General features: G+C 32.5%; 2 non-coding genes across 2 annotated transcripts; one reads left to right on the top strand and one right to left on the bottom strand.

The window, feature by feature from the left end:
- Nucleotides 1–7612: 7612 nt before the first annotated feature.
- Trnaq-cug lies at nt 7613–7684 on the bottom strand. The gene has a single exon. It is a non-coding gene; the product is annotated as a tRNA-Gln (tRNA).
- A 3559-nt stretch (nt 7685–11243) lies between these two features.
- Nucleotides 11244–11315, top strand: Trnaq-cug. Its single transcript has one exon. It is a non-coding gene; the product is annotated as a tRNA-Gln (tRNA).
- Nucleotides 11316–15211: the final 3896 nt, after the last annotated feature.

Raw genomic sequence — 15211 nt, forward strand, 5'->3', positions numbered from 1 at the left:
TTTTGTATAGTTATATAATTATGTATTATTTAAATATAAATATTCTATTTACTTTTGAAGATTTTTTCCCTATTTTTTTTTTATATAGTTATTGTGTACTAAAAGCAAGTTGCTGCATACCGTAGAAAAAAAAAGAAATGGATGTCACTGAAAACCAGTTTTGGAGCAAAACTCCAACAATAACTGAGGGACATTCCTTTTCGGGGATATTGCACCATTAAAGATAGATTGCAGATAGCAGATAGCATTAATTCTCGTTATTTTTTTTTATTATTAGTTTTTTTTTTATAGTCATATTTTTTTTTCCTTTTCTCTTCATTGTTGTAGGTATATTTTTATTTAATAATTGCATGTTACATTTGTTATTCCTGTTAAAATTTGTTACTATTTTTTTTATTTTTATCTTTTGTATTTCTTTAATTTATAAATGTGTGTGTTCCCGAATAAACCTTATTCTATTCTATTCTATTCTAAATTAAATTCATTTCATCAATATAACTCTTTCATCATGTTCATCATAATCAACAGCCTTTTTTCGTCCACTGCTGGACATAGGCCTCTCCAATTACACGCCACTGTGATCGTTCTTCGGCTACTCGCATCCACCTCCTGCCAGCCGCCTTGCGTAAATCGTCACTCCACCGTGCTCGAGTACTCTAGAACACGTTTTACCCAACATTTATTAGTTCCGCGACAAATATGGCCAGTCCACTGCCACTTCAGCTTACTTATCCGGTGGGCTATGTCGATGACTTTGGTTCTCCGATGGATATAACACTTTATTGATTGTTAAATAAGACACGACGTTTAGAATAAGACCCCTGAAAAGAAATTGAGAAAGAAATTCCGAGTTTTTTTTTCTATTGACAATTTACAATTTTAATATAATATAAATGGCACCCGTGCTTCGCCGGGGTAGATCCTTTTCTTATATCTGTTTGATAAAGAATCATGAGTTTACCGGTAAAGGACTATTTTGTGTGCAAACTTGACTACGTAAGATAAAACTGAGTATTTATAATATTAGCTAAGCTTTTAATTCATGAAAATAGGTTGAAGTGCCGCCTATAGACGTTGATACTTTGAGAAATATTAACTATCCCTAAAATCACCAATGTACACTCTACCCAAAAAAGTGTAGCCAAGCAATCCACCAACCCGCATTGCTTCCAAGAACCCGCATTGGAACAGCGTGGTGGAATATGTTCCAAACCTTCTCCTCAAAGCCTTTAGCCCAGCATTGGGAATATACAGGTTGTTGTTGTAAGCAATGGCATATTAAGAGGCAATTAGGTACTATTAAATTATCTTTCCATTCGATACAATCGATTAAAATAACATCGATATTCGATAACCATACTCGTATATTAGAAACAACCTTTGACGCACGTTAGACGAAATAAACTTTATCGTCCTATCACTTAGTATCGTATCGGTTGTCATAAATAACGTTAAGTTTTGTCGTATTTATGACGATGCATAAAGTTCGGCGCGATCAAATTTTTTTACAACAGTAATCACTTTTCATGAGGCAGAGACGTAAATTTTTGCGATCGTTTTACCAACGATTCGGAAAACATTGACCGTTTGATATTTAAAGAATCTTTTCAATAGAAACCTTTTAAATCCATTCTAGAAGTATATAGTAGCTATATAGAAGCTATATAGTACATAATACTAATATAATAAGCATCATTATCTAATAATAAAATTGAAAGTGAGAGAAGGAAATATTGTAAAAAGAGACAACAATAATTCTCTATGTCTCCCGTGACGATTTCTGACAGTTGACTTTACTGTAAGTATATAAAAGCCTCGTTACAAAAACAATCAGAATACCTATATGTTACTCTAGAAATGTCATTATATTATCCCTATCAGAGCAAAAATTTTCTTTCCTTTTAAAGAGGGGTTTAATTCTTGTTTTACTATGCTTATCTTATACACTATTCATTTCTTGGTGGTAGGGTTTTGTGCAAGCCCGTCTGGGTAGGTACCACCCACTCATCAGTTATTCTACCGCCAAATAACAGTGCTCAGTATTGTTGTGTTCCGGTTTAAAGAGCGAGTGAGCCAGTGTAACTACAGACACAAGGGACACACGATATTAGGAATAGTTAATATTTCTTACAGCGTCATTGTCTATGGGTGATGGAGACCATTTATCTTCAGGTGGCCTATATGCTCGTCCGCCAACCTATACCATAAAAAATACAGTATGGTGGATATATTGGTCGAAAATCTGCTAACAATGCATAAACAAATTAAGAACTGTGTGAAACGAATATTACTCGTTGCTTGTCTAGTACAAATTATTATCAAGTCCAGTGTAGGTAAAAATCTATATCAAAATTCTTTCATAACACACATTCAGATTAATACAATTAAAAAAAATGAAAAATTTAAATTTAGAATTGGAATATTAATAATCTTAATTTAATATAATATAAATATATAATTACCTACAAAGTGAAGCGATCTCGATATCTCCATCTTAGCAGTTTGATTTACAGCCGTCACGAAGTGAGTTACATCTTTTAATGTCTCATTGAAATTCAGAGGGCACCGCGACGAATCAATTACTGGGAGCATTCAAATACGCCCCCTGATAGAATTGTTATTGAAGAATGTGCGTGTGATAAAATGTCTGCCAATATACTGCTTGTGTTCTGCAGTAAATTCTATTCTCTGTGTAAATTTAGATATTTAATTTAAATATGTTTATTTTCTCCTTACGTTTTGTTATATCCATATTACTTATAGCCCGATGAGTGAATGTTTTGTATACCGAAATAGCATTAAATTTTATATATTTTATTAAAAGTTTTTGTTAGATAGCTTATCGATGGCGATTAACAACTAACTACCTGTGCCGGCTTCGCTTGGATACAATGAGGGTATACAGCTTTTAGATTGATATCTTCTATAATGTACATGTATTATACATATAAACCTTCCTCTTAAATTACACTGTATATTAATGAAATACGTATTAAAATCCGTTGCGTAGTTTATAAAATCTAAGCTGATTTACGGCGTGAAGCGACTCTATATTATGTAGCGATTATTTATTCGTAATGTATTTAGAATAGGACAGGTCATTCCATTTATATAAAACTAATCGTTCATCGGATTTATTTATGTTTAAATAGTATATACATAAAGTAATGATAAATAATTTAGGTAAAAGTGTATCTAATTATGTATTGATATCATCTTGAATAGGTTATGCATTTAAAGAAATAAATAAAATATTATATAATTATACTTTTTTTGTCAGCTACAGGTCTGAGGCTCCTCTTCTTGAGGTTTCAAAATTATTCAATCATTGCTCAATTCCAGGTTGTTGGATACACATAAAATTAAAAATAAATGAAGCACTAGTTACTTCAAAAATGTTTGTCTGTTTAGCCAGCTTTTCATACTAATATTACTGACGATATATCAGCTTGCATTTAAAACATAACTATTACCTAAAGGGTTGACATTACTAAAATATCGATCATCTATACAAGAGATATTCACTTATTAACAACAATAGCGAGAACACAAACAGAAGCGACTGGAGTGCTATTATGTAAATAAGAAGATTACGATGTACCGGCAACGGATATTATAATGGCTTTGGAGGCAGATGATACGATTGGACCGAGAGGGCGCGTAACTCAATACGCAACTTGGACGCCTCTAGAGATGAATAGGGATGGGACTATGCGTATCGATATATAAGTCGAATTTGTTTATATTTGTTGGGCACATATAGAATTTATAGTTTAGCGACATTTTTTCTATGGGCCACTATGTGGTAACTAAGTCACACATCGAATCACAGTACACTAAGTATTGTAAATAACATTGTAAATCTGTTTATTTGAAAATAGCAGCTATGGGAGTTTCTTGCCGTTTCTTCTGTGAAGACTGCTTTCTCAAACGGTGGTTTTTACGTTTAAATCGCTGAACCGATTTAGATGAAACATAGTATAGAGCTGTATTGAGTCCCGGAGAAAGATATGGGATATATTTTTTAAGTCATTTCTTAAGCAATGAAATATCCGTAACTGTAACAATCGTATAGTCCGAAACAATTTGGTACCCCAACTCATCTTGTATGACCTATCCTACTACACCGTTGATTGTTTGGAAGAGATCGCTAAATAGCGACATTGACTTTTTTTTTAGGGAATAGGTTGTCGGACGAGCATATGGGCCACCTGATAGTAAGTGGTCACCATCACCCATAGACAATGACGCTGTAAGAAATATTAACTATTCCTTACATCGTCAATGCGCCACCAACTTTGGGAACTAAGACGCTATGTCCCTTGTGCCTGTAGTTACACTAGCTCTCACCCTTCAAACCGGAACACAACAATACTGCGTACTGTTGTTTAGCGGTAGAATATTTGATGAGTGGGTGGTACCTACAGGCGGGCTTGCACAAAGCCCTACCACCAAAGAGATTTTCCACCACGTCAAAATTGGACACATCTTTTATTAAACTTGAATCTATGTTGTATTTAATTATTGTCTATGTGTGGTGTCCAATGAAAGTATAAAGAAAAATTCGATTTTTAAATAAATAACGAATTATCAGTGTCGATAAAATAGCCGCTACTCACTATACTCGAACTCGCGAAAACTCGGATCGCATAAACGGATTCTGCGTCTCAACTAAGCGACAGTTTTAAAGTAACTCCGCCCCTAACTTGATTCCGATGCGTCACAAACTCACCGTTCGTGCCATCTTTATGTAAATTCGGCAAAGTTAACTTTGCAAGCGTCGACGTCGAAATTACACTTTGCCGACGCTTCGAAACTCGTTTATCGACGGCAAAGGAGCTCTGGCTGAAGACACGCCGTAGGAATTTCATCTTATTCGAACCGTGCCGGTTTTTTTAATGTCATAGCATGTGTTGGTTGATTTGTAAAACGGGAATGTATTATATTTTCATATGTCAATATGTTAATAACATATACTTGTAGTTTATTTACGTTTTGATCAAACTAATTTCATCTGTTTTCAACTTCAAATTAAAAGAACATATTTCAATCGTAGTAGGAATAATGATAAACAAAACTTATATATTTACTTATATATAAACTTTATATATTTCAGGCTATTTGCTAATAACTTATCTATGGCACTACTAAGAATTTATGATTAATATATCTTTGTTTATAATACTCTTACACTTAATTATTTATAATCTCTCTAACTTTGCTTAACAAATTGCGTAAAGAATATCGTAGATTAATCAAACACTCGAGTCAACTTATTAGAATGCAGTATAAGTCATTATTTTATAGGTACATTTATACAATCTCTTCAGTCTTCTTTAAATAGCTAGTCAGACTGCCAAACTGGCCATCTTGTTAAATTATCACCACTGCTCACTTCGCCAACTTCCATCCATGTTATGTTATGACCCTTTTGAATGTAATTACTCATGCTCATTTGCCCTTTAAACTGGAACGCAATAATTTACAAAGCATTACTGTTTCACGGTGGAATATGTGATGGTGGTAACAAACCAAGCTTGCTCAGAGCCCTGCCACAAGTAATATTCTATTGGGTCAACGTAATGATCGTCAATTGTTAAATATCTTCAACGCCATAATACGTTCCTAAGAGATCACGTCGCTTATCTTTTAGCTTCGAAATGCGTTGATACAAAAGACTCTGCAGGCGTAATTCATGCATTCCCATTTCCATAGCCACAGTCCCACCTTAAGAGCACTACTAGTAAATAAATAAGGTTCATATTCGCTCATCAAATACGCTGAAGACGAGTGAACCTCTGCTAAGAGAAAACGGATGTTACTTTGAGTGGAATAAGAATTTCTATCCATAATCATATAGTGCTGTTCGGAATTGAGGAATCAATATAGCTGTTGTAAAATGTACTCTGTATGGTATACAATATAGTTCAAATTCGTTTGATAAAATATTAAGGCAGGTGTGACAAAATTGCGGCTACGACACGGTACAATTTGAATAAATTTGATGGCGTCTGCGTCTATTGTGGAAGGGTGATATCGGAAAGTGATATGGTGATGAAATTGGATCCGACTGCGGATTATAAGCCTTCGAATCGAATTGAGTTCATCGGATCTCTTGTATATAATCGAGAGCATTTCCTAATCTGGCATATGGGGTTAAAGTAGGTTGCGGCAATGCGTGAAAAACTATATTCCTGGTTCGAAATTTCTCATTGATAATAGCAATTCACTTAGAAGCGATAACACAAAAGTATGATTATTTCTATTTATTTAAGGTACATTTAAATTTGAATATATATGCGTGAGGGTAATCTGTTAACATTATATTAAAAGCGTCAAACGAATTAACAAAACAATTTATAGAAAAGTTCTTTGTGTAGCTGTCTTGGAAGATTCAGAATAAATAAAATCATAAATTTTTAATTACAACTTATGAATATTGTTGCTTCATATCTATCTACTGGTGATTTATTATACAACTTATATTGATGTATTTATGAACTACTTATTTATTTTTTTTTTTATTTTATGGTATAGGTTGGCAGACGAGCATATGGGCCACGTGATGGTAAGTGGTCACCATAACCCATAGACAATGACGCTGTAAGAAATATTAACTATTCCTTACATCGTCAATGTGCCACCAACCTTGGGAACTAAGATGTTATTTCCCTTGTGCCTGTAGTTGCACTGGCTCACTCACCCTTCAAATCGGAACACAACAATACTAAGTACTGTTATTTGGCGGTAGAATAACTGATGAGTGGGTGGTACCTACCCAGACGGGCTTGCACAAAGCCCTACCACCAAGGGCTTCTATATCTTATATACTTAAAAATAATTCAATGAAATTACTTAATATTTTTTAGGTATTTTGAATTGTCAATCGTTGTCGTTTCAACAACAACAACAGCCTGCAAATTCCCACTGCTGGGCTAACGGCCTCCTCTCCCTTTGAGGAGAAGGTTTGGAACCAATGCGGGTTGGTGGGATACACATGTGGCAGAATTTCTGTGAAATTTGTCACATGCAGGTTTCCTCACGATATTTTCCTTCACTGCCGAGTACGAGATGAATTATAAAGACAAATTAAGCACATGGATCAGCGGTGCTCGCCTGGGTTTGAACCCGCAATCATCGGTTAAGATGCACGCGTTCTAGCCACTGGGTGTTGTCGTTGTCGTTTACTTTGTTATAATTATTATTGATTATGAATCGATAAAAATTTCAGTTAGGCTTTTCTACTTACATAATTATAACATACTGAGATATAAAATTATCATTTGTACTAGCAGAAAAACAACGTATAATATTTTTATCATCTATAATATTTTCTATAAATATTAATATGATTTGCCTAAACGAGGTATTTGCGGTATCTTATTGTAAAAGCTGTTCAACAATGCCCAGGCGATGTTTTTACCATAAAGATTAATTATTTAGCTATTATTTACGTTACGGATTTTCTTCTACAATCTTTTGTTTTACAAAATCACGATGCATCTAAAACATAGATATAAATATATATAGAGAAGTAGTACAAAAAAATATTTATCGCTTTTAAATATAAAAAAATATGGTTTGATTTTGTATTGTAAGTATGTAAAATAGAAGGTTCCACCGAGATTTGAACTCGGATCGCTGGATTCAGAGTCCAGAGTGCTAACCATTACACCATGGAACCTCTACAATGTTTCCTTAAAATATTCCGAAATCTTATATCTGACTAATTATGTATATTATTATTTATTTTAAAATTGTTCTTTCTGACTGTATAAACATTGTCATGAACTACAGCTAGTATAAATGATCTTCACAAAAAAACACACACACACACACGAGGTACTCGTCATGTACAATTTCATGATTTTCGGAAACCAACATTACCGTATATGTATAACGAGGAGTTAGATATCAATTCGTTATCAGACATGGTGATATTCGAAGTATAAATTTTTTCCAATTTCAATATTCTATCAAATATGACTTTTTCATTCATATGTTCTACGTCATATTGACGTTGCCAGCATGTACGATAAAAAAAAAACCTAATTAAACTTTTTGATACTGCGACATGTATATACATTTTCTATGTATAAGACAAAATAACAGATTATGTAACATTATAGAGTCACTAAGTTTTCCAAAGCAACGATTATATCTCTTTACACTGTTGTATATATTAACTAGTTGTTGTATAAAATATAGTTTATGTTAATGAAATAGGTAAAAAGGATAGGAAATTCAATCACATTAATCATAATATATATAATTTTCTAATGCTGTACTGAAAAGAATTAAATTATATACATAAAACTTATGCCACGAGATTCAGCCATTCTTATAAGGTTAAACGGTTTCTATAGGGGTAAGGTTCTTATAGGGTAAAACCTACATACTTATATATAATACAAGATTGTTATATAAGCAGATAAATATTCCAATTCAAATAGAATCAAACCAGGCATCCGCGTTTATTCATATGTCTTGTAATAGGTCCTTTTTAACTCTCAAATTTTGTAGTAAACAGAAATAAATTTTTAGTACTTGGTAGGATTTTAAGATAACTGTCTGGGTACCACTCGCTCATCAGATATTGTAATGCCAAACTTATATACTCAGTATTCTTGTGTTATTATAATTTTGAGAGGTGGACCGACGATCTGGTCAAATCTGCGGGGTACCGGTGGATGGAGGCCGCTACTCACCGGTCAAGGTGGAAATCATTGGGAGAGGCCTATGTTCAGCTGTGGACGTCTTACGGCTGACATGATGATTATTCTTGTATTCCAGGGGATTTAAATCAGCGTGCAAAAGCACAAGGAACAACACCTTAGTTCCCAGGCACTATCAATGCACGAGAGATATAAGCATTAATCAATATATCTTACAGTACCTATGGCCTATTTGTCAGTCAACTGAATTTAAGATAGTGATAATTAAAAGAAAAACATAAATATGTAAAGAAATCTATTCATTAATATATGTTTATTTAAATAAATAAATATGAGACAACATCACATACATTACTCTGATCCCAATGTAAGTAGCTAAAGCACTTGTGTTATGGAAAATGAGAGGTAACAATGGTACAACAAACACCCAGACCCAAGACAAACATAGAAAATAAATTAAATATTACATTACATTCGATAAGTTTTTCAATTGCATTGCCATTATTATTTTAAAAAGGTTAGTAAAATAAAAATAATATATTACTCTTTTTATCTAAAGCTTTAAATATTTTATGTAAAGTACTCGAAAACATTAGTCATTATGTAGAGTTCCAGCATATTTCACGGGAAATACCTCTATTTATTGGGTGAAAATTAAAACACATTGGTCTGCAATACAGCTTCGTGTCGAAAGCTAAGTAGTTAGCGGGAATAATTAATGGCATGTACGTCCCATAGGACGCGAGGTACTGGGGTCTTGCATGCGATGTTTATATATCTGATTTCGTTGCTAGCTAGTGTATGGCGGCTTTAGATTTTATAATGCTTTATTTCATTTATTATATTTCATTTTTAATTGATTGACTGTTTTTGTATTTTTTTTTTATTTGTGTAATTTAAAAATGAAACTTACCGGTCTCATTTACACCGTTATGATTACTTATTTTTTTACTGAATTTTTCACCATTTTTTTTCCCAAGTGCCTAAAATATACTATTGACGTAAAATTATATTGCAAGTACTAATTAAAACTATTTAAAATATAACATTTTTTTAATTCAAACGCTTAAAGGAAAACTCTATCACAGTCATAAAATTTTGCATCATTTTTTTCACAGGCGCCAGTTGTATAAAATAATATCATACTTAATCTTTCTAATTATAATTTGGTATCAAATATACAACCAAAACATTTTATTATCCGTGTGAAGTTTTATTAAAAAAAATAGTATTAATTTCCCAAAACAGAAACCTATATATTAATACATTTAAACTATGTAGCTAGTCGTTATGTACATAAAACAAATTAATTTTAATAATACAGATACATGGGTACAAGCTGATCGCGTGCTTAGAGCTATCTTACGGCTAATAAAGATTTAGAGAGAGTCGGAACAAGAGGAAAAAGAAGGGTAGCGTCCCTAACAATTTTCTCCATTGATTTGTTACCAGTTAAATGGAACTTCACTGTCAATTAAAGGAATTTGTTAAATAATTTCGCAGATATAAAACAGAATCAATTGTCTGTATATATATGTATCACTATTGAAAATACTTTATATATTATATATGTATTAGCTATCACAATAGTATGAATTACAAAACAATCTCTTTCAAAATTCAATTTTTATTAACTATGTTCCATTACTTTAAGTAATCGTTGTATAAATTACACGTCCTAAGGATTCTTACTTTGAAATCTTATATATATTAATAAGGTAATAAGATTTTTGTCTCAGTGATTATAGGACGATGGCTGCATATAAAAAATTAGTTATAGTTTCATTTTGTAGAGCTCCAACTGTAATGTGTTGAAAATTAAAGATAATTATTAATTACAATTGAATAAATTATTACCTAAGCTGCAGAGAGCATAAAAATGTCACTGGCCGTTTAGAAAGCGGTACAACTGTATAAGAAAAAAATGAAAAACGTAAACAGAATTAAAGTGAACTATACTTATAACTGAACAAAGTATGCTACTTGATATTGAAAAAAAGATTTCGTCATTTTAGCGTCAAAATAGATGAGAAACTTGGAGTCTACAATGAAATGAAATTAAAACGAAAGAACAAAAAAAATTTTTAATTAAGTCTCGCGGGCGACCCCCCTGTCTATAGACTATACTTTATATATAATAAAGACTAACCTTATATATAATTATGGATATTAATATTATAAATGTAAAATTAACTCTCCGTCTTTTTCTGTCTATCTGTCTGTTGTTTCACCTTCACCTCCAAACCAGTGAATCGAATCTGATAAAATTGATATGAAGCAAGTTTTAACTCCAAGGAAAAACGTAAGTATAACGTAACATTATGTCTAGCTCTTCACCACCTATCCTTTAAATGCAAGCGAATCCGCGTGCTAGTACTACAAGTAATTTATCAACAATCCTTAATTGTAAAACTGAAACGATAAAATTTTATATTAAATGAATTATAGTATTTTTAAGTAGAACCGTCGAATTACGCTCATGAATAAAAATAAAATTTACAATAACGATATTTAATAAATGCTGTTTCATAAAAATAAACGATCAGTAATTTTAAGAAAGTTATCACAGGTTCCATGGTGTAACGGTTAGCACTCTGGACTCTGAATCCAGCGATCCGAGTTCAAATCTCGGTGGAACCTAACTTTTTCACTGAAATATTTTTTTATCTGTGTAACTTATTATATTTATTAATTACTTTTAAAAGTTTTAATAAAAATAAAACACAATGTTCTTGATGTTATCTCAATCATACTTACGAGCGTTCAAAGCATTATCACAATTCGATTCTTCGTTGCGTTCTCTCTTAACAGATATAAATTAAATTCATAAACATTATTTTTTATCTTTTGTGTTTCACTTAACAGATTTGCCAAATATCTAATTAACATACTTATATTTAATTCAAGTACGCTCTTACAAGCATCTTTGGATCACCATATCATAAGACAATGTTGAAAAAAGTTAACACCGTTTCTGAAAGTAGATTTCATCGGAAAAAACCGCCTATAACCAGTTATTGTGCAGATTAAATTCAATATATATTTGTTTATGTAAATCTACTAACTATTCACGTTTTTATCAGCTATGTAATCTTGTATTGAGTAATACAGATATCTAAAAATAAAATCCGGATAATCTCTAAAAATAAGAATGACATTACTCGTGTATGTAGGATTACACAGGGACACGTGTAAACATATATATGGATTTTATTTTTAGAAAACTATTGTACTCAATACAAGATTACATAGTTGATAAATTTCTTGATGGAGGCTTTCTGCAAGCCCGTCTGGGTACCACCCACTCATCAGATATTCTACCGCCAAACAACAGTACTTATTGCTGTGTTCCGATTTGAAAGGTGAGTGAGCCAGTGTAACTAAATGCACAAGGGACATACCGTCATAGTTCCCAATGTTGGTGGCGCATTGACGCTGTAAGGAATAGTTAATATTTCTAACATCGCCAATGCCTATAGCCGGTGAAGTATAGTAGATGAAGTATAGGAAGTACACTACGGGAAGAGAACACGGAAGCTATTTTCAATTTCTTCTACATTCACCAAAGCCATTTTTAAAGCCATCTTCATATTTGGGAGAGATGGCTAATTAGCCATAAGTCCACCTGTTGTACAATTATATCAAAAATTTGGTTTTAGTTTTAGGATTATTTATATTTTTTATTTTAGCCCTAAGTACCTATTCCAATGATATTCTAATAAACAGATATGTTATATCCATACTAAACAACAGAAAAAAGTGTGCCGGGCCGGGGACCGTTTATTTTAGTTTATTTTTACATTTCGGTAAAAGTAAAAAAGGATAGCTTGATAAAATCAATAAGTAAAAGGGATAACTAGATATTACGCAAAACGTATTACTACGTAATTATGATGTATTATAACGTATTACTAGGTAAAACAACTAAAGGCTAACGTCCCAATTAGGACGTTTTCTAGTCTTCACTTTTTGCGCGTTAATAACATATCTGTTTACTACAACATCATTGACCTATTCTGTATTTTATTTAATTCAGTGACGTTTACCCAAATTTTAAATTCACTTGTTAAGACACGAGTGTTCTAAATACTGATATACGTAGATCTACCTTTCTTTTTCAGTACTTACGTATGCTTTTGAATCAGCATACAATATTCACCTACTAAATATATAACATCTATAATTCCACACTTATATTTGACTCTTAATAAAACCGATTCAATGAGATAACTCAGCCCTTATCACGTGATTAGGACGAGACAGATAAATAAGTTAAGTCAAATAAAACGAAAGCAATTCCCGTAATGTTCGTCGGTTTGTCCCCGCGAATAATATATTTACATCGTATTAAAGTGTACGTACTCCTGTCTCACGGCACCCGCGGGTGTCGTCAATGTGTATCGACGATAATTATCGAACGGATATAGAGACTGCTTCGAATTGTTTTATAAGCTACGGGATGAAATAGATACGATTTATTTAAAAATACTTACTTGGCTTATAGAGATTAATTAATAAATTGTTTCTGTGTTCTTAACGTACCAGCTTACAAAAACATGTTGGCAATTGCAAAGGCAAAAAGGCCAATGTTAGGGTGGCTTGAAATAAACAGAGTAAACACTGTTTCTTTATTTTGATCAATCTCTATTGAATGAGATTTGAATGAGATAAATATATATTTTTAAAGTATTTTACATTTTTAAAATGACATAAAATTTCGATAACATTACACGAGTTTGGTGCTAAGTTACACCAAAATATTAAAGTATAACCAAGATTAGTAAGTAGAGTGTGTTTTAGAAAAAACATTAGTTTCTTATTTTACATAAATGGGTATAATTAAAAGGGCACTCAGTCTTATTTCTTTCAATTGAGATTTATTAAAAAAAATTACTTCTACTTACCATGGAGGAAAACCGAAGACCTGGCAACAATGACTTAAGAAAAGTACGACATTTTTAGTTAGATCAGTGATTCTCAAAGGCAACATGACCTTATAATTGCCATCATTATTCTACAAGGAGATAGCATGTAATAAAGCAGAAACAATTAATTATTTAAACCTAAATAATAAGCAAAATATCAAAGGAAAATGAAAGGAGACTAACGGCTAGTTACAAATGAAACGACAAAAAATTTAATAATTGAAAAATATATATAATAGACAGCAAATATATTTTTTTATCGCTATTAAAAGTTAGGTGCACGTAGTATTGTAACTTGAAATAATACAAGGAAAAAAGGATCATGTCTGTACCTCAGCATACTCAATAGACACATCCTTAAAGTCGAAACGTTACGTTCTGATACATTTAATATACAAAGACAATGTAAAAAATTAATATTCGATATAGAAGTGTTTACCTCTGCTTTTTGAATGGCCAAAATCTACCACCGGTTCGGAATTTTACAGCTCAGACCTGAGAAGAACCGGCGAAAGAAACTCAGCAAAAAGTACGTTGCGTTCAACGATTATGTAAACTATTTATCGTTATAGGTTTTCAAGACATCGTGTCGTATCTTTGTCGTTGAGTCTAAAGTAGATCGTTAGGCGTAGTCTAATGTCGTAAACGTTTACGTTATGGGCAATAAGGTTTAGTGGTTCTTTGCATAATACCCAGCAGTTGCATCGCGTTTTACAATTTACTTATAATTTCATAGTTCCGTGGTTTTATTTCAGTTACACTAACTGTTTGTTTATGCTAACGAAAACATTCAGACGATACACATTTTAAATGTTAAAGGCAATGATGTTCTAGTAAACAAATATGTCGTTAACGCGCAAAAAGTGAAGACTAGAAAACGTCATAATTGGGACGTTTGCCTTTAGTCGTTTTCATCATAATTATGCCAGTAATACGTTATAATACATCATAATTATGTAGTAATACGTTTTGCGTAATTAAAACATCTAGTTATCCCTTTTACTTATTGTTTTTCTCAAGCTATCCTTTTTACTTTTAACGAAATGTAAGATAAACGGTCCCCGGCGCGGCACACTTTTTTCTGTTGTTTTGTATGAGTATAACATATCTGTTTATTAGAATATAATTGGTTAAAGGTGTTTCAATGTTTAAGAGCTGTGATGGCCCAGTGGTTAGAACGCGTGCATCTTTACCGATGATTTCGGGTTCAAACCCAGGCAAGCACCGCTATATATATATGCTAAATTTGTGTTTATAATTCATCTCGTGGTCGGTGGTGAAGGAAAACATCGCAAGGAAACGTTGATGTGTTTAATTTCATCGAAATTCAGCTACATGTGCATTCCACCAACTCGCATTGGAACAGCGTGGTGGAATATGTTCCAAACCCTCTCCTCAAAGGGAGAGGATGCATTAGCCCAGCAGTGGGAAATTTTCAGGCTGTTACTTTTTTTAACTTTTAATGTTCAAAAAAACTTTGGGGAGGCTTACATCCAATAGTGGAAAAGCACAGGCTGATGAGATCATGAATGTAAAAAAGATAAAAGTTATAAATATCTACTAAGAAGCTTAGATAGAGTAAGACTTGTATTAAGGTATCTCTAGCAGAGT

This window comes from Vanessa cardui, chromosome 7, assembly GCF_905220365.1.
Source record: "Vanessa cardui chromosome 7, ilVanCard2.1, whole genome shotgun sequence".
NCBI classification, from domain to species: domain Eukaryota; kingdom Metazoa; phylum Arthropoda; class Insecta; order Lepidoptera; family Nymphalidae; genus Vanessa; species Vanessa cardui.